The 15,251-nt window shown below is 36.8% G+C and overlaps 1 non-coding gene and 32 pseudogenes across 1 annotated transcript; all 33 read left to right on the forward strand.

Annotated features, from left to right (window-relative positions):
• The first annotated feature begins 12 nt into the window (after nucleotides 1–12).
• On the forward strand, nucleotides 13–131 carry LOC124334034. The gene has a single exon (XR_006916873.1). It is a non-coding gene; the product is annotated as a 5S ribosomal RNA (ribosomal RNA).
• A 285-nt stretch (nucleotides 132–416) lies between these two features.
• Nucleotides 417–535, forward strand: LOC124330624 (annotated as a pseudogene).
• A 285-nt stretch (nucleotides 536–820) lies between these two features.
• LOC124330625 lies at nucleotides 821–939 on the forward strand (annotated as a pseudogene).
• A 415-nt stretch (nucleotides 940–1,354) lies between these two features.
• On the forward strand, nucleotides 1,355–1,473 carry LOC124334857 (annotated as a pseudogene).
• Nucleotides 1,474–1,889: 416 nt separating this feature from the next.
• LOC124330626 lies at nucleotides 1,890–2,008 on the forward strand (annotated as a pseudogene).
• Nucleotides 2,009–2,293: 285 nt separating this feature from the next.
• On the forward strand, nucleotides 2,294–2,412 carry LOC124330627 (annotated as a pseudogene).
• A 416-nt stretch (nucleotides 2,413–2,828) lies between these two features.
• On the forward strand, nucleotides 2,829–2,947 carry LOC124330628 (annotated as a pseudogene).
• Nucleotides 2,948–3,232: 285 nt separating this feature from the next.
• Nucleotides 3,233–3,351, forward strand: LOC124330629 (annotated as a pseudogene).
• Nucleotides 3,352–3,766: 415 nt separating this feature from the next.
• On the forward strand, nucleotides 3,767–3,885 carry LOC124334858 (annotated as a pseudogene).
• A 416-nt stretch (nucleotides 3,886–4,301) lies between these two features.
• On the forward strand, nucleotides 4,302–4,420 carry LOC124330630 (annotated as a pseudogene).
• Nucleotides 4,421–4,704: 284 nt separating this feature from the next.
• Nucleotides 4,705–4,823, forward strand: LOC124334859 (annotated as a pseudogene).
• Nucleotides 4,824–5,239: 416 nt separating this feature from the next.
• LOC124330632 lies at nucleotides 5,240–5,358 on the forward strand (annotated as a pseudogene).
• Nucleotides 5,359–5,642: 284 nt separating this feature from the next.
• Nucleotides 5,643–5,761, forward strand: LOC124334860 (annotated as a pseudogene).
• Nucleotides 5,762–6,045: 284 nt separating this feature from the next.
• LOC124330633 lies at nucleotides 6,046–6,164 on the forward strand (annotated as a pseudogene).
• A 416-nt stretch (nucleotides 6,165–6,580) lies between these two features.
• On the forward strand, nucleotides 6,581–6,699 carry LOC124330634 (annotated as a pseudogene).
• A 285-nt stretch (nucleotides 6,700–6,984) lies between these two features.
• On the forward strand, nucleotides 6,985–7,103 carry LOC124330635 (annotated as a pseudogene).
• Nucleotides 7,104–7,519: 416 nt separating this feature from the next.
• On the forward strand, nucleotides 7,520–7,638 carry LOC124330636 (annotated as a pseudogene).
• A 285-nt stretch (nucleotides 7,639–7,923) lies between these two features.
• LOC124330637 lies at nucleotides 7,924–8,042 on the forward strand (annotated as a pseudogene).
• Nucleotides 8,043–8,326: 284 nt separating this feature from the next.
• On the forward strand, nucleotides 8,327–8,445 carry LOC124334861 (annotated as a pseudogene).
• A 416-nt stretch (nucleotides 8,446–8,861) lies between these two features.
• LOC124330638 lies at nucleotides 8,862–8,980 on the forward strand (annotated as a pseudogene).
• A 284-nt stretch (nucleotides 8,981–9,264) lies between these two features.
• On the forward strand, nucleotides 9,265–9,383 carry LOC124334862 (annotated as a pseudogene).
• Nucleotides 9,384–9,667: 284 nt separating this feature from the next.
• Nucleotides 9,668–9,786, forward strand: LOC124330639 (annotated as a pseudogene).
• A 284-nt stretch (nucleotides 9,787–10,070) lies between these two features.
• Nucleotides 10,071–10,189, forward strand: LOC124330640 (annotated as a pseudogene).
• Nucleotides 10,190–10,605: 416 nt separating this feature from the next.
• Nucleotides 10,606–10,724, forward strand: LOC124330641 (annotated as a pseudogene).
• A 284-nt stretch (nucleotides 10,725–11,008) lies between these two features.
• LOC124330643 lies at nucleotides 11,009–11,127 on the forward strand (annotated as a pseudogene).
• A 284-nt stretch (nucleotides 11,128–11,411) lies between these two features.
• Nucleotides 11,412–11,530, forward strand: LOC124330644 (annotated as a pseudogene).
• A 416-nt stretch (nucleotides 11,531–11,946) lies between these two features.
• Nucleotides 11,947–12,065, forward strand: LOC124330645 (annotated as a pseudogene).
• A 285-nt stretch (nucleotides 12,066–12,350) lies between these two features.
• On the forward strand, nucleotides 12,351–12,469 carry LOC124334864 (annotated as a pseudogene).
• A 415-nt stretch (nucleotides 12,470–12,884) lies between these two features.
• Nucleotides 12,885–13,003, forward strand: LOC124330646 (annotated as a pseudogene).
• A 284-nt stretch (nucleotides 13,004–13,287) lies between these two features.
• LOC124330647 lies at nucleotides 13,288–13,406 on the forward strand (annotated as a pseudogene).
• A 416-nt stretch (nucleotides 13,407–13,822) lies between these two features.
• On the forward strand, nucleotides 13,823–13,941 carry LOC124330648 (annotated as a pseudogene).
• A 285-nt stretch (nucleotides 13,942–14,226) lies between these two features.
• LOC124334865 lies at nucleotides 14,227–14,345 on the forward strand (annotated as a pseudogene).
• Nucleotides 14,346–14,760: 415 nt separating this feature from the next.
• On the forward strand, nucleotides 14,761–14,879 carry LOC124330649 (annotated as a pseudogene).
• Nucleotides 14,880–15,251: the final 372 nt, after the last annotated feature.

Genomic DNA, 15,251 nt, shown 5'->3' on the forward strand with positions numbered 1-15,251 from the left:
TCATTTTTGAATGTCAACGGCCATATCACGTAGAACGCACCTGGTCTCGTCAGCTCCCAGAAGTTAAGTTACGTCGAGTCCCGTTAGTACTTGGAAGGGTGACCGCTTGGGAATACGTGATGTCGTTGGCGATGAATATTTTGTTTTCAATAACAAATTTCTTGAAATTTTTTTTCAATCACGATGGTTACCAGTCCAAATTCGTAGATCAAAAATATCAATGGCATAGAGATAGGTTCAATTCATCTATTTGAATGATTCTGGATAAATTTCATTGCGAGTTTTTCAAAGTTTATCGCGCTTTTTTATTCGCGATGGTTACGAGTCCAAATTCAATGAACAAACATTTCTATCACTTTGAAGTGATTTTCTTATTCATCCATTGGGACTGGGAGGGTAATTTTTCATTTTTGAATGTCAACGGCCATATCACGTAGAACGCACCTGGTCTCGTCAGCTCCCAGAAGTTAAGTTACGTCGAGTCCCGTTAGTACTTGGAAGGGTGACCGCTTGGGAATACGGGATGTCGTTGGCGATGAATATTTTGTTTTCAATAACAAATTTCTTGAAATTTTTTTTCAATCACGATGGTTACCAGTCCAAATTCGTAGATCAAAAATATCAATGGCATAGAGATAGGTTCAATTCATCTATTTGAATGATTCTGGATAAATTTCATTGCGAGTTTTTCAAAGTTTATCGCGCTTTTTTATTCGCGATGGTTACGAGTCCAAATTCAATGAACAAACATTTTTATCACTTTGAAGTGATTTTCTTATTCATCCATTGGGACTGGGAGGGTAATTTTTCATTTTTGAATGTCAACGGCCATATCACGTAGAACGCACCTGGTCTCGTCAGCTCCCAGAAGTTAAGTTACGTCGAGTCCCGTTAGTACTTGGAAGGGTGACCGCTTGGGAATACGGGATGTCGTTGGCGATGAATATTTTGTTTTCAATAACAAATTTCTTGAAATTTTTTTTTCAATCACGATGGTTACCAGTCCAAATTCGTAGATAAAACATTTCAATGCCTTAGAGATAGGTTCAATTCATTTATAAGAATGATTCTGGATCAATTCCATTGAGAGTTTTTCAAAGTTTATCGCGTTTTTTAATCGCGATGGTTACCAGTCCAAATTCGTAGATCAAAAATATCAATGGCATAGAGATAGGTTCAATTCATCTATTTGAATGATTCTGGATAAATTTCATTGCGAGTTTTTCAAAGTTTATCGCGCTTTTTTATTCGCGATGGTTACGAGTCCAAATTCAATGAACAAACATTTTTATCACTTTGAAGTGATTTTCTATTCATCCATTGGGACTGGGAGGGTAATTTTTCATTTTTGAATGTCAACGGCCATATCACATAGAACGCACCTGGTCTCGTCAGCTCCCAGAAGTTAAGTTACGTCGAGTCCCGTTAGTACTTGGAAGGGTGACCGCTTGGGAATACGGGATGTCGTTGGCGATGAATAGTTTGTTTTCAATAACAAATTTCTTGAAATTTTTTTTTCAATCACGATGGTTACCAGTCCAAATTCGTAGATAAAACATTTCAATGCCTTAGAGATAGGTTCAATTCATTTATAAGAATGATTCTGGATCAATTCCATTGAGAGTTTTTCAAAGTTTATCGCGTTTTTTAATCGCGATGGTTACCAGTCCAAATTCGTAGATCAAAAATATCAATGGCATAGAGATAGGTTCAATTCATCTATTTGAATGATTCTGGATAAATTTCATTGCGAGTTTTTCAAAGTTTATCGCGCTTTTTTATTCGCGATGGTTACGAGTCCAAATTCAATGAACAAACATTTCTATCACTTTGAAGTGATTTTCTTATTCATCCATTGGGACTGGGAGGGTAATTTTTCATTTTTGAATGTCAACGGCCATATCACGTAGAACGCACCTGGTCTCGTCAGCTCCCAGAAGTTAAGTTACGTCGAGTCCCGTTAGTACTTGGAAGGGTGACCGCTTGGGAATACGGGATGTCGTTGGCGATGAATATTTTGTTTTCAATAACAAATTTCTTGAAATTTTTTTTCAATCACGATGGTTACCAGTCCAAATTCGTAGATCAAAAATATCAATGGCATAGAGATAGGTTCAATTCATCTATTTGAATGATTCTGGATAAATTTCATTGCGAGTTTTTCAAAGTTTATCGCGCTTTTTTATTCGCGATGGTTACGAGTCCAAATTCAATGAACAAACATTTTTATCACTTTGAAGTGATTTTCTTATTCATCCATTGGGACTGGGAGGGTAATTTTTCATTTTTGAATGTCAACGGCCATATCACGTAGAACGCACCTGGTCTCGTCAGCTCCCAGAAGTTAAGTTACGTCGAGTCCCGTTAGTACTTGGAAGGGTGACCGCTTGGGAATACGGGATGTCGTTGGCGATGAATATTTTGTTTTCAATAACAAATTTCTTGAAATTTTTTTTTCAATCACGATGGTTACCAGTCCAAATTCGTAGATAAAACATTTCAATGCCTTAGAGATAGGTTCAATTCATTTATAAGAATGATTCTGGATCAATTCCATTGAGAGTTTTTCAAAGTTTATCGCGTTTTTTAATCGCGATGGTTACCAGTCCAAATTCGTAGATCAAAAATATCAATGGCATAGAGATAGGTTCAATTCATCTATTTGAATGATTCTGGATAAATTTCATTGCGAGTTTTTCAAAGTTTATCGCGCTTTTTTATTCGCGATGGTTACGAGTCCAAATTCAATGAACAAACATTTCTATCACTTTGAAGTGATTTTCTTATTCATCCATTGGGACTGGGAGGGTAATTTTTCATTTTTGAATGTCAACGGCCATATCACGTAGAACGCACCTGGTCTCGTCAGCTCCCAGAAGTTAAGTTACGTCGAGTCCCGTTAGTACTTGGAAGGGTGACCGCTTGGGAATACGGGATGTCGTTGGCGATGAATATTTTGTTTTCAATAACAAATTTCTTGAAATTTTTTTTCAATCACGATGGTTACCAGTCCAAATTCGTAGATCAAAAATATCAATGGCATAGAGATAGGTTCAATTCATCTATTTGAATGATTCTGGATAAATTTCATTGCGAGTTTTTCAAAGTTTATCGCGCTTTTTTATTCGCGATGGTTACGAGTCCAAATTCAATGAACAAACATTTTTATCACTTTGAAGTGATTTTCTTATTCATCCATTGGGACTGGGAGGGTAATTTTTCATTTTTGAATGTCAACGGCCATATCACGTAGAACGCACCTGGTCTCGTCAGCTCCCAGAAGTTAAGTTACGTCGAGTCCCGTTAGTACTTGGAAGGGTGACCGCTTGGGAATACGGGATGTCGTTGGCGATGAATATTTTGTTTTCAATAACAAATTTCTTGAAATTTTTTTTTCAATCACGATGGTTACCAGTCCAAATTCGTAGATAAAACATTTCAATGCCTTAGAGATAGGTTCAATTCATTTATAAGAATGATTCTGGATCAATTCCATTGAGAGTTTTTCAAAGTTTATCGCGTTTTTTAATCGCGATGGTTACCAGTCCAAATTCGTAGATCAAAAATATCAATGGCATAGAGATAGGTTCAATTCATCTATTTGAATGATTCTGGATAAATTTCATTGCGAGTTTTTCAAAGTTTATCGCGCTTTTTTATTCGCGATGGTTACGAGTCCAAATTCAATGAACAAACATTTTTATCACTTTGAAGTGATTTTCTATTCATCCATTGGGACTGGGAGGGTAATTTTTCATTTTTGAATGTCAACGGCCATATCACATAGAACGCACCTGGTCTCGTCAGCTCCCAGAAGTTAAGTTACGTCGAGTCCCGTTAGTACTTGGAAGGGTGACCGCTTGGGAATACGGGATGTCGTTGGCGATGAATAGTTTGTTTTCAATAACAAATTTCTTGAAATTTTTTTTTCAATCACGATGGTTACCAGTCCAAATTCGTAGATAAAACATTTCAATGCCTTAGAGATAGGTTCAATTCATTTATAAGAATGATTCTGGATCAATTCCATTGAGAGTTTTTCAAAGTTTATCGCGTTTTTTAATCGCGATGGTTACCAGTCCAAATTCGTAGATCAAAAATATCAATGGCATAGAGATAGGTTCAATTCATCTATTTGAATGATTCTGGATAAATTTCATTGCGAGTTTTTCAAAGTTTATCGCGCTTTTTTATTCGCGATGGTTACGAGTCCAAATTCAATGAACAAACATTTCTATCACTTTGAAGTGATTTTCTTATTCATCCATTGGGACTGGGAGGGTAATTTTTCATTTTTGAATGTCAACGGCCATATCACGTAGAACGCACCTGGTCTCGTCAGCTCCCAGAAGTTAAGTTACGTCGAGTCCCGTTAGTACTTGGAAGGGTGACCGCTTGGGAATACGGGATGTCGTTGGCGATGAATATTTTGTTTTCAATAACAAATTTCTTGAAATTTTTTTTCAATCACGATGGTTACCAGTCCAAATTCGTAGATCAAAAATATCAATGGCATAGAGATAGGTTCAATTCATCTATTTGAATGATTCTGGATAAATTTCATTGCGAGTTTTTCAAAGTTTATCGCGCTTTTTTATTCGCGATGGTTACGAGTCCAAATTCAATGAACAAACATTTTTATCACTTTGAAGTGATTTTCTATTCATCCATTGGGACTGGGAGGGTAATTTTTCATTTTTGAATGTCAACGGCCATATCACATAGAACGCACCTGGTCTCGTCAGCTCCCAGAAGTTAAGTTACGTCGAGTCCCGTTAGTACTTGGAAGGGTGACCGCTTGGGAATACGGGATGTCGTTGGCGATGAATAGTTTGTTTTCAATAACAAATTTCTTGAAATTTTTTTTTCAATCACGATGGTTACCAGTCCAAATTCGTAGATAAAACATTTCAATGCCTTAGAGATAGGTTCAATTCATTTATAAGAATGATTCTGGATCAATTCCATTGAGAGTTTTTCAAAGTTTATCGCGTTTTTTAATCGCGATGGTTACCAGTCCAAATTCGTAGATCAAAAATATCAATGGCATAGAGATAGGTTCAATTCATCTATTTGAATGATTCTGGATAAATTTCATTGCGAGTTTTTCAAAGTTTATCGCGCTTTTTTATTCGCGATGGTTACGAGTCCAAATTCAATGAACAAACATTTCTATCACTTTGAAGTGATTTTCTTATTCATCCATTGGGACTGGGAGGGTAATTTTTCATTTTTGAATGTCAACGGCCATATCACGTAGAACGCACCTGGTCTCGTCAGCTCCCAGAAGTTAAGTTACGTCGAGTCCCGTTAGTACTTGGAAGGGTGACCGCTTGGGAATACGGGATGTCGTTGGCGATGAATATTTTGTTTTCAATAACAAATTTCTTGAAATTTTTTTTCAATCACGATGGTTACCAGTCCAAATTCGTAGATCAAAAATATCAATGGCATAGAGATAGGTTCAATTCATCTATTTGAATGATTCTGGATAAATTTCATTGCGAGTTTTTCAAAGTTTATCGCGCTTTTTTATTCGCGATGGTTACGAGTCCAAATTCAATAAACAAACATTTTTATCACTTTGAAGTGATTTTCTATTCATCCATTGGGACTGGGAGGGTAATTTTTCATTTTTGAATGTCAACGGCCATATCACATAGAACGCACCTGGTCTCGTCAGCTCCCAGAAGTTAAGTTACGTCGAGTCCCGTTAGTACTTGGAAGGGTGACCGCTTGGGAATACGGGATGTCGTTGGCGATGAATAGTTTGTTTTCAATAACAAATTTCTTGAAATTTTTTTTCAATCACGATGGTTACCAGTCCAAATTCGTAGATCAAAAATATCAATGGCATAGAGATAGGTTCAATTCATCCATAGGAATGATTCTGGATAAATTTCATTGCGAGTTTTTCAAAGTTTATCGCGCTTTTTTATTCGCGATGGTTACGAGTCCAAATTCAATGAACAAACATTTCTATCACTTTGAAGTGATTTTCTATTCATCCATTGGGACTGGGAGGGTAATTTTTCATTTTTGAATGTCAACGGCCATATCACGTAGAACGCACCTGGTCTCGTCAGCTCCCAGAAGTTAAGTTACGTCGAGTCCCGTTAGTACTTGGAAGGGTGACCGCTTGGGAATACGGGATGTCGTTGGCGATGAATAGTTTGATTTCAATAACAAATTTCTTGAAATTTTTTTTTCAATCACGATGGTTACCAGTCCAAATTCGTAGATAAAACATTTCAATGCCTTAGAGATAGGTTCAATTCATCTATAAGAATGATTCTGGATCAATTCCATTGAGAGTTTTTCAAAGTTTATCGCGTTTTTTAATCGCGATGGTTACCAGTCCAAATTCGTAGATCAAAAATATCAATGGCATAGAGATAGGTTCAATTCATCTATTTGAATGATTCTGGATAAATTTCATTGCGAGTTTTTCAAAGTTTATCGCGCTTTTTTATTCGCGATGGTTACGAGTCCAAATTCAATGAACAAACATTTCTATCACTTTGAAGTGATTTTCTTATTCATCCATTGGGACTGGGAGGGTAATTTTTCATTTTTGAATGTCAACGGCCATATCACGTAGAACGCACCTGGTCTCGTCAGCTCCCAGAAGTTAAGTTACGTCGAGTCCCGTTAGTACTTGGAAGGGTGACCGCTTGGGAATACGGGATGTCGTTGGCGATGAATATTTTGTTTTCAATAACAAATTTCTTGAAATTTTTTTTCAATCACGATGGTTACCAGTCCAAATTCGTAGATCAAAAATATCAATGGCATAGAGATAGGTTCAATTCATCTATTTGAATGATTCTGGATAAATTTCATTGCGAGTTTTTCAAAGTTTATCGCGCTTTTTTATTCGCGATGGTTACGAGTCCAAATTCAATGAACAAACATTTTTATCACTTTGAAGTGATTTTCTTATTCATCCATTGGGACTGGGAGGGTAATTTTTCATTTTTGAATGTCAACGGCCATATCACGTAGAACGCACCTGGTCTCGTCAGCTCCCAGAAGTTAAGTTACGTCGAGTCCCGTTAGTACTTGGAAGGGTGACCGCTTGGGAATACGGGATGTCGTTGGCGATGAATATTTTGTTTTCAATAACAAATTTCTTGAAATTTTTTTTTCAATCACGATGGTTACCAGTCCAAATTCGTAGATAAAACATTTCAATGCCTTAGAGATAGGTTCAATTCATTTATAAGAATGATTCTGGATCAATTCCATTGAGAGTTTTTCAAAGTTTATCGCGTTTTTTAATCGCGATGGTTACCAGTCCAAATTCGTAGATCAAAAATATCAATGGCATAGAGATAGGTTCAATTCATCTATTTGAATGATTCTGGATAAATTTCATTGCGAGTTTTTCAAAGTTTATCGCGCTTTTTTATTCGCGATGGTTACGAGTCCAAATTCAATGAACAAACATTTCTATCACTTTGAAGTGATTTTCTTATTCATCCATTGGGACTGGGAGGGTAATTTTTCATTTTTGAATGTCAACGGCCATATCACGTAGAACGCACCTGGTCTCGTCAGCTCCCAGAAGTTAAGTTACGTCGAGTCCCGTTAGTACTTGGAAGGGTGACCGCTTGGGAATACGGGATGTCGTTGGCGATGAATATTTTGTTTTCAATAACAAATTTCTTGAAATTTTTTTTCAATCACGATGGTTACCAGTCCAAATTCGTAGATCAAAAATATCAATGGCATAGAGATAGGTTCAATTCATCTATTTGAATGATTCTGGATAAATTTCATTGCGAGTTTTTCAAAGTTTATCGCGCTTTTTTATTCGCGATGGTTACGAGTCCAAATTCAATGAACAAACATTTCTATCACTTTGAAGTGATTTTCTTATTCATCCATTGGGACTGGGAGGGTAATTTTTCATTTTTGAATGTCAACGGCCATATCACGTAGAACGCACCTGGTCTCGTCAGCTCCCAGAAGTTAAGTTACGTCGAGTCCCGTTAGTACTTGGAAGGGTGACCGCTTGGGAATACGGGATGTCGTTGGCGATGAATATTTTGTTTTCAATAACAAATTTCTTGAAATTTTTTTTCAATCACGATGGTTACCAGTCCAAATTCGTAGATCAAAAATATCAATGGCATAGAGATAGGTTCAATTCATCTATTTGAATGATTCTGGATAAATTTCATTGCGAGTTTTTCAAAGTTTATCGCGCTTTTTTATTCGCGATGGTTACGAGTCCAAATTCAATGAACAAACATTTTTATCACTTTGAAGTGATTTTCTATTCATCCATTGGGACTGGGAGGGTAATTTTTCATTTTTGAATGTCAACGGCCATATCACATAGAACGCACCTGGTCTCGTCAGCTCCCAGAAGTTAAGTTACGTCGAGTCCCGTTAGTACTTGGAAGGGTGACCGCTTGGGAATACGGGATGTCGTTGGCGATGAATAGTTTGTTTTCAATAACAAATTTCTTGAAATTTTTTTTTCAATCACGATGGTTACCAGTCCAAATTCGTAGATAAAACATTTCAATGCCTTAGAGATAGGTTCAATTCATTTATAAGAATGATTCTGGATCAATTCCATTGAGAGTTTTTCAAAGTTTATCGCGTTTTTTAATCGCGATGGTTACCAGTCCAAATTCGTAGATCAAAAATATCAATGGCATAGAGATAGGTTCAATTCATCTATTTGAATGATTCTGGATAAATTTCATTGCGAGTTTTTCAAAGTTTATCGCGCTTTTTTATTCGCGATGGTTACGAGTCCAAATTCAATGAACAAACATTTCTATCACTTTGAAGTGATTTTCTTATTCATCCATTGGGACTGGGAGGGTAATTTTTCATTTTTGAATGTCAACGGCCATATCACGTAGAACGCACCTGGTCTCGTCAGCTCCCAGAAGTTAAGTTACGTCGAGTCCCGTTAGTACTTGGAAGGGTGACCGCTTGGGAATACGGGATGTCGTTGGCGATGAATATTTTGTTTTCAATAACAAATTTCTTGAAATTTTTTTTCAATCACGATGGTTACCAGTCCAAATTCGTAGATCAAAAATATCAATGGCATAGAGATAGGTTCAATTCATCTATTTGAATGATTCTGGATAAATTTCATTGCGAGTTTTTCAAAGTTTATCGCGCTTTTTTATTCGCGATGGTTACGAGTCCAAATTCAATGAACAAACATTTTTATCACTTTGAAGTGCTTTTCTATTCATCCATTGGGACTGGGAGGGTAATTTTTCATTTTTGAATGTCAACGGCCATATCACATAGAACGCACCTGGTCTCGTCAGCTCCCAGAAGTTAAGTTACGTCGAGTCCCGTTAGTACTTGGAAGGGTGACCGCTTGGGAATACGGGATGTCGTTGGCGATGAATAGTTTGTTTTCAATAACAAATTTCTTGAAATTTTTTTTCAATCACGATGGTTACCAGTCCAAATTCGTAGATCAAAAATATCAATGGCATAGAGATAGGTTCAATTCATCCATAGGAATGATTCTGGATAAATTTCATTGCGAGTTTTTCAAAGTTTATCGCGCTTTTTTATTCGCGATGGTTACGAGTCCAAATTCAATGAACAAACATTTCTATCACTTTGAAGTGATTTTCTATTCATCCATTGGGACTGGGAGGGTAATTTTTCATTTTTGAATGTCAACGGCCATATCACGTAGAACGCACCTGGTCTCGTCAGCTCCCAGAAGTTAAGTTACGTCGAGTCCCGTTAGTACTTGGAAGGGTGACCGCTTGGGAATACGGGATGTCGTTGGCGATGAATAGTTTGTTTTCAATAACAAATTTCTTGAAATTTTTTTTCAATCACGATGGTTACCAGTCCAAATTCGTAGATCAAAAATATCAATGGCATAGAGATAGGTTCAATTCATCCATAGGAATGATTCTGGATAAATTTCATTGCGAGTTTTTCAAAGTTTATCGCGCTTTTTTATTCGCGATGGTTACGAGTCCAAATTCAATGAACAAACATTTCTATCACTTTGAAGTGATTTTCTATTCATCCATTGGGACTGGGAGGGTAATTTTTCATTTTTGAATGTCAACGGCCATATCACGTAGAACGCACCTGGTCTCGTCAGCTCCCAGAAGTTAAGTTACGTCGAGTCCCGTTAGTACTTGGAAGGGTGACCGCTTGGGAATACGGGATGTCGTTGGCGATGAATAGTTTGATTTCAATAACAAATTTCTTGAAATTTTTTTTTCAATCACGATGGTTACCAGTCCAAATTCGTAGATAAAACATTTCAATGCCTTAGAGATAGGTTCAATTCATCTATAAGAATGATTCTGGATCAATTCCATTGAGAGTTTTTCAAAGTTTATCGCGTTTTTTAATCGCGATGGTTACCAGTCCAAATTCGTAGATCAAAAATATCAATGGCATAGAGATAGGTTCAATTCATCTATTTGAATGATTCTGGATAAATTTCATTGCGAGTTTTTCAAAGTTTATCGCGCTTTTTTATTCGCGATGGTTACGAGTCCAAATTCAATGAACAAACATTTCTATCACTTTGAAGTGATTTTCTTATTCATCCATTGGGACTGGGAGGGTAATTTTTCATTTTTGAATGTCAACGGCCATATCACGTAGAACGCACCTGGTCTCGTCAGCTCCCAGAAGTTAAGTTACGTCGAGTCCCGTTAGTACTTGGAAGGGTGACCGCTTGGGAATACGGGATGTCGTTGGCGATGAATATTTTGTTTTCAATAACAAATTTCTTGAAATTTTTTTTCAATCACGATGGTTACCAGTCCAAATTCGTAGATCAAAAATATCAATGGCATAGAGATAGGTTCAATTCATCTATTTGAATGATTCTGGATAAATTTCATTGCGAGTTTTTCAAAGTTTATCGCGCTTTTTTATTCGCGATGGTTACGAGTCCAAATTCAATGAACAAACATTTCTATCACTTTGAAGTGATTTTCTATTCATCCATTGGGACTGGGAGGGTAATTTTTCATTTTTGAATGTCAACGGCCATATCACGTAGAACGCACCTGGTCTCGTCAGCTCCCAGAAGTTAAGTTACGTCGAGTCCCGTTAGTACTTGGAAGGGTGACCGCTTGGGAATACGGGATGTCGTTGGCGATGAATAGTTTGTTTTCAATAACAAATTTCTTGAAATTTTTTTTCAATCACGATGGTTACCAGTCCAAATTCGTAGATCAAAAATATCAATGGCATAGAGATAGGTTCAATTCATCCATAGGAATGATTCTGGATAAATTTCATTGCGAGTTTTTCAAAGTTTATCGCGCTTTTTTATTCGCGATGGTTACGAGTCCAAATTCAATGAACAAACATTTCTATCACTTTGAAGTGATTTTCTATTCATCCATTGGGACTGGGAGGGTAATTTTTCATTTTTGAATGTCAACGGCCATATCACGTAGAACGCACCTGGTCTCGTCAGCTCCCAGAAGTTAAGTTACGTCGAGTCCCGTTAGTACTTGGAAGGGTGACCGCTTGGGAATACGGGATGTCGTTGGCGATGAATAGTTTGATTTCAATAACAAATTTCTTGAAATTTTTTTTTCAATCACGATGGTTACCAGTCCAAATTCGTAGATAAAACATTTCAATGCCTTAGAGATAGGTTCAATTCATCTATAAGAATGATTCTGGATCAATTCCATTGAGAGTTTTTCAAAGTTTATCGCGTTTTTTAATCGCGATGGTTACCAGTCCAAATTCGTAGATCAAAAATATCAATGGCATAGAGATAGGTTCAATTCATCTATTTGAATGATTCTGGATAAATTTCATTGCGAGTTTTTCAAAGTTTATCGCGCTTTTTTATTCGCGATGGTTACGAGTCCAAATTCAATGAACAAACATTTCTATCACTTTGAAGTGATTTTCTTATTCATCCATTGGGACTGGGAGGGTAATTTTTCATTTTTGAATGTCAACGGCCATATCACGTAGAACGCACCTGGTCTCGTCAGCTCCCAGAAGTTAAGTTACGTCGAGTCCCGTTAGTACTTGGAAGGGTGACCGCTTGGGAATACGGGATGTCGTTGGCGATGAATATTTTGTTTTCAATAACAAATTTCTTGAAATTTTTTTTCAATCACGATGGTTACCAGTCCAAATTCGTAGATCAAAAATATCAATGGCATAGAGATAGGTTCAATTCATCTATTTGAATGATTCTGGATAAATTTCATTGCGAGTTTTTCAAAGTTTATCGCGCTTTTTTATTCGCGATGGTTACGAGTCCAAATTCAATGAACAAACATTTCTATCACTTTGAAGTGATTTTCTTATTCATCCATTGGGACTGGGAGGGTAATTTTTCATTTTTGAATGTCAACGGCCATATCACATAGAACGCACCTGGTCTCGTCAGCTCCCAGAAGTTAAGTTACGTCGAGTCCCGTTAGTACTTGGAAGGGTGACCGCTTGGGAATACGGGATGTCGTTGGCGATGAATATTTTGTTTTCAATAACAAATTTCTTGAAATTTTTTTTTCAATCACGATGGTTACCAGTCCAAATTCGTAGATAAAACATTTCAATGCCTTAGAGATAGGTTCAATTCATTTATAAGAATGATTCTGGATCAATTCCATTGAGAGTTTTTCAAAGTTTATCGCGTTTTTTAATCGCGATGGTTACCAGTCCAAATTCGTAGATCAAAAATATCAATGGCATAGAGATAGGTTCAATTCATCCATAGGAATGATTCTGGATAAATTTCATTGCGAGTTTTTCAAAGTTTATCGCGCTTTTTTATTCGCGATGGTTACGAGTCCAAATTCAATGAACAAACATTTCTATCACTTTGAAGTGATTTTCTATTCATCCATTGGGACTGGGAGGGTAATTTTTCATTTTTGAATGTCAACGGCCATATCACGTAGAACGCACCTGGTCTCGTCAGCTCCCAGAAGTTAAGTTACGTCGAGTCCCGTTAGTACTTGGAAGGGTGACCGCTTGGGAATACGGGATGTCGTTGGCGATGAATAGTTTGTTTTCAATAACAAATTTCTTGAAATTTTTTTTCAATCACGATGGTTACCAGTCCAAATTCGTAGATCAAAAATATCAATGGCATAGAGATAGGTTCAATTCATCCATAGGAATGATTCTGGATAAATTTCATTGCGAGTTTTTCAAAGTTTATCGCGCTTTTTTATTCGCGATGGTTACGAGTCCAAATTCAATGAACAAACATTTCTATCACTTTGAAGTGATTTTCTATTCATCCATTGGGACTGGGAGGGTAATTTTTCATTTTTGAATGTCAACGGCCATATCACGTAGAACGCACCTGGTCTCGTCAGCTCCCAGAAGTTAAGTTACGTCGAGTCCCGTTAGTACTTGGAAGGGTGACCGCTTGGGAATACGGGATGTCGTTGGCGATGAATAGTTTGATTTCAATAACAAATTTCTTGAAATTTTTTTTTCAATCACGATGGTTACCAGTCCAAATTCGTAGATAAAACATTTCAATGCCTTAGAGATAGGTTCAATTCATCTATAAGAATGATTCTGGATCAATTCCATTGAGAGTTTTTCAAAGTTTATCGCGTTTTTTAATCGCGATGGTTACCAGTCCAAATTCGTAGATCAAAAATATCAATGGCATAGAGATAGGTTCAATTCATCTATTTGAATGATTCTGGATAAATTTCATTGCGAGTTTTTCAAAGTTTATCGCGCTTTTTTATTCGCGATGGTTACGAGTCCAAATTCAATGAACAAACATTTCTATCACTTTGAAGTGATTTTCTTATTCATCCATTGGGACTGGGAGGGTAATTTTTCATTTTTGAATGTCAACGGCCATATCACGTAGAACGCACCTGGTCTCGTCAGCTCCCAGAAGTTAAGTTACGTCGAGTCCCGTTAGTACTTGGAAGGGTGACCGCTTGGGAATACGGGATGTCGTTGGCGATGAATATTTTGTTTTCAATAACAAATTTCTTGAAATTTTTTTTCAATCACGATGGTTACCAGTCCAAATTCGTAGATCAAAAATATCAATGGCATAGAGATAGGTTCAATTCATCTATTTGAATGATTCTGGATAAATTTCATTGCGAGTTTTTCAAAGTTTATCGCGCTTTTTTATTCGCGATGGTTACGAGTCCAAATTCAATGAACAAACATTTCTATCACTTTGAAGTGATTTTCTTATTCATCCATTGGGACTGGGAGGGTAATTTTTCATTTTTGAATGTCAACGGCCATATCACATAGAACGCACCTGGTCTCGTCAGCTCCCAGAAGTTAAGTTACGTCGAGTCCCGTTAGTACTTGGAAGGGTGACCGCTTGGGAATACGGGATGTCGTTGGCGATGAATATTTTGTTTTCAATAACAAATTTCTTGAAATTTTTTTTTCAATCACGATGGTTACCAGTCCAAATTCGTAGATAAAACATTTCAATGCCTTAGAGATAGGTTCAATTCATTTATAAGAATGATTCTGGATCAATTCCATTGAGAGTTTTTCAAAGTTTATCGCGTTTTTTAATCGCGATGGTTACCAGTCCAAATTCGTAGATCAAAAATATCAATGGCATAGAGATAGGTTCAATTCATCCATAGGAATGATTCTGGATAAATTTCATTGCGAGTTTTTCAAAGTTTATCGCGCTTTTTTATTCGCGATGGTTACGAGTCCAAATTCAATGAACAAACATTTCTATCACTTTGAAGTGATTTTCTATTCATCCATTGGGACTGGGAGGGTAATTTTTCATTTTTGAATGTCAACGGCCATATCACGTAGAACGCACCTGGTCTCGTCAGCTCCCAGAAGTTAAGTTACGTCGAGTCCCGTTAGTACTTGGAAGGGTGACCGCTTGGGAATACGGGATGTCGTTGGCGATGAATAGTTTGTTTTCAATAACAAATTTCTTGAAATTTTTTTTTCAATCACGATGGTTACCAGTCCAAATTCGTAGATAAAACATTTCAATGCCTTAGAGATAGGTTCAATTCATTTATAAGAATGATTCTGGATCAATTCCATTGAGAGTTTTTCAAAGTTTATCGCGTTTTTTAATCGCGATGGTTACCAGTCCAAATTCGTAGATCAAAAATATCAATGGCATAGAGATAGGTTCAATTCATCTATTTGAATGATTCTGGATAAATTTCATTGCGAGTTTTTCAAAGTTTATCGCGCTTTTTTATTCGCGATGGTTACGAGTCCAAATTCAATGAACAAACATTTCTATCACTTTGAAGTGATTTTCT

This window comes from Daphnia pulicaria, chromosome 3 (assembly GCF_021234035.1).
Source record: "Daphnia pulicaria isolate SC F1-1A chromosome 3, SC_F0-13Bv2, whole genome shotgun sequence".
NCBI lineage: Eukaryota > Metazoa > Arthropoda > Branchiopoda > Diplostraca > Daphniidae > Daphnia > Daphnia pulicaria.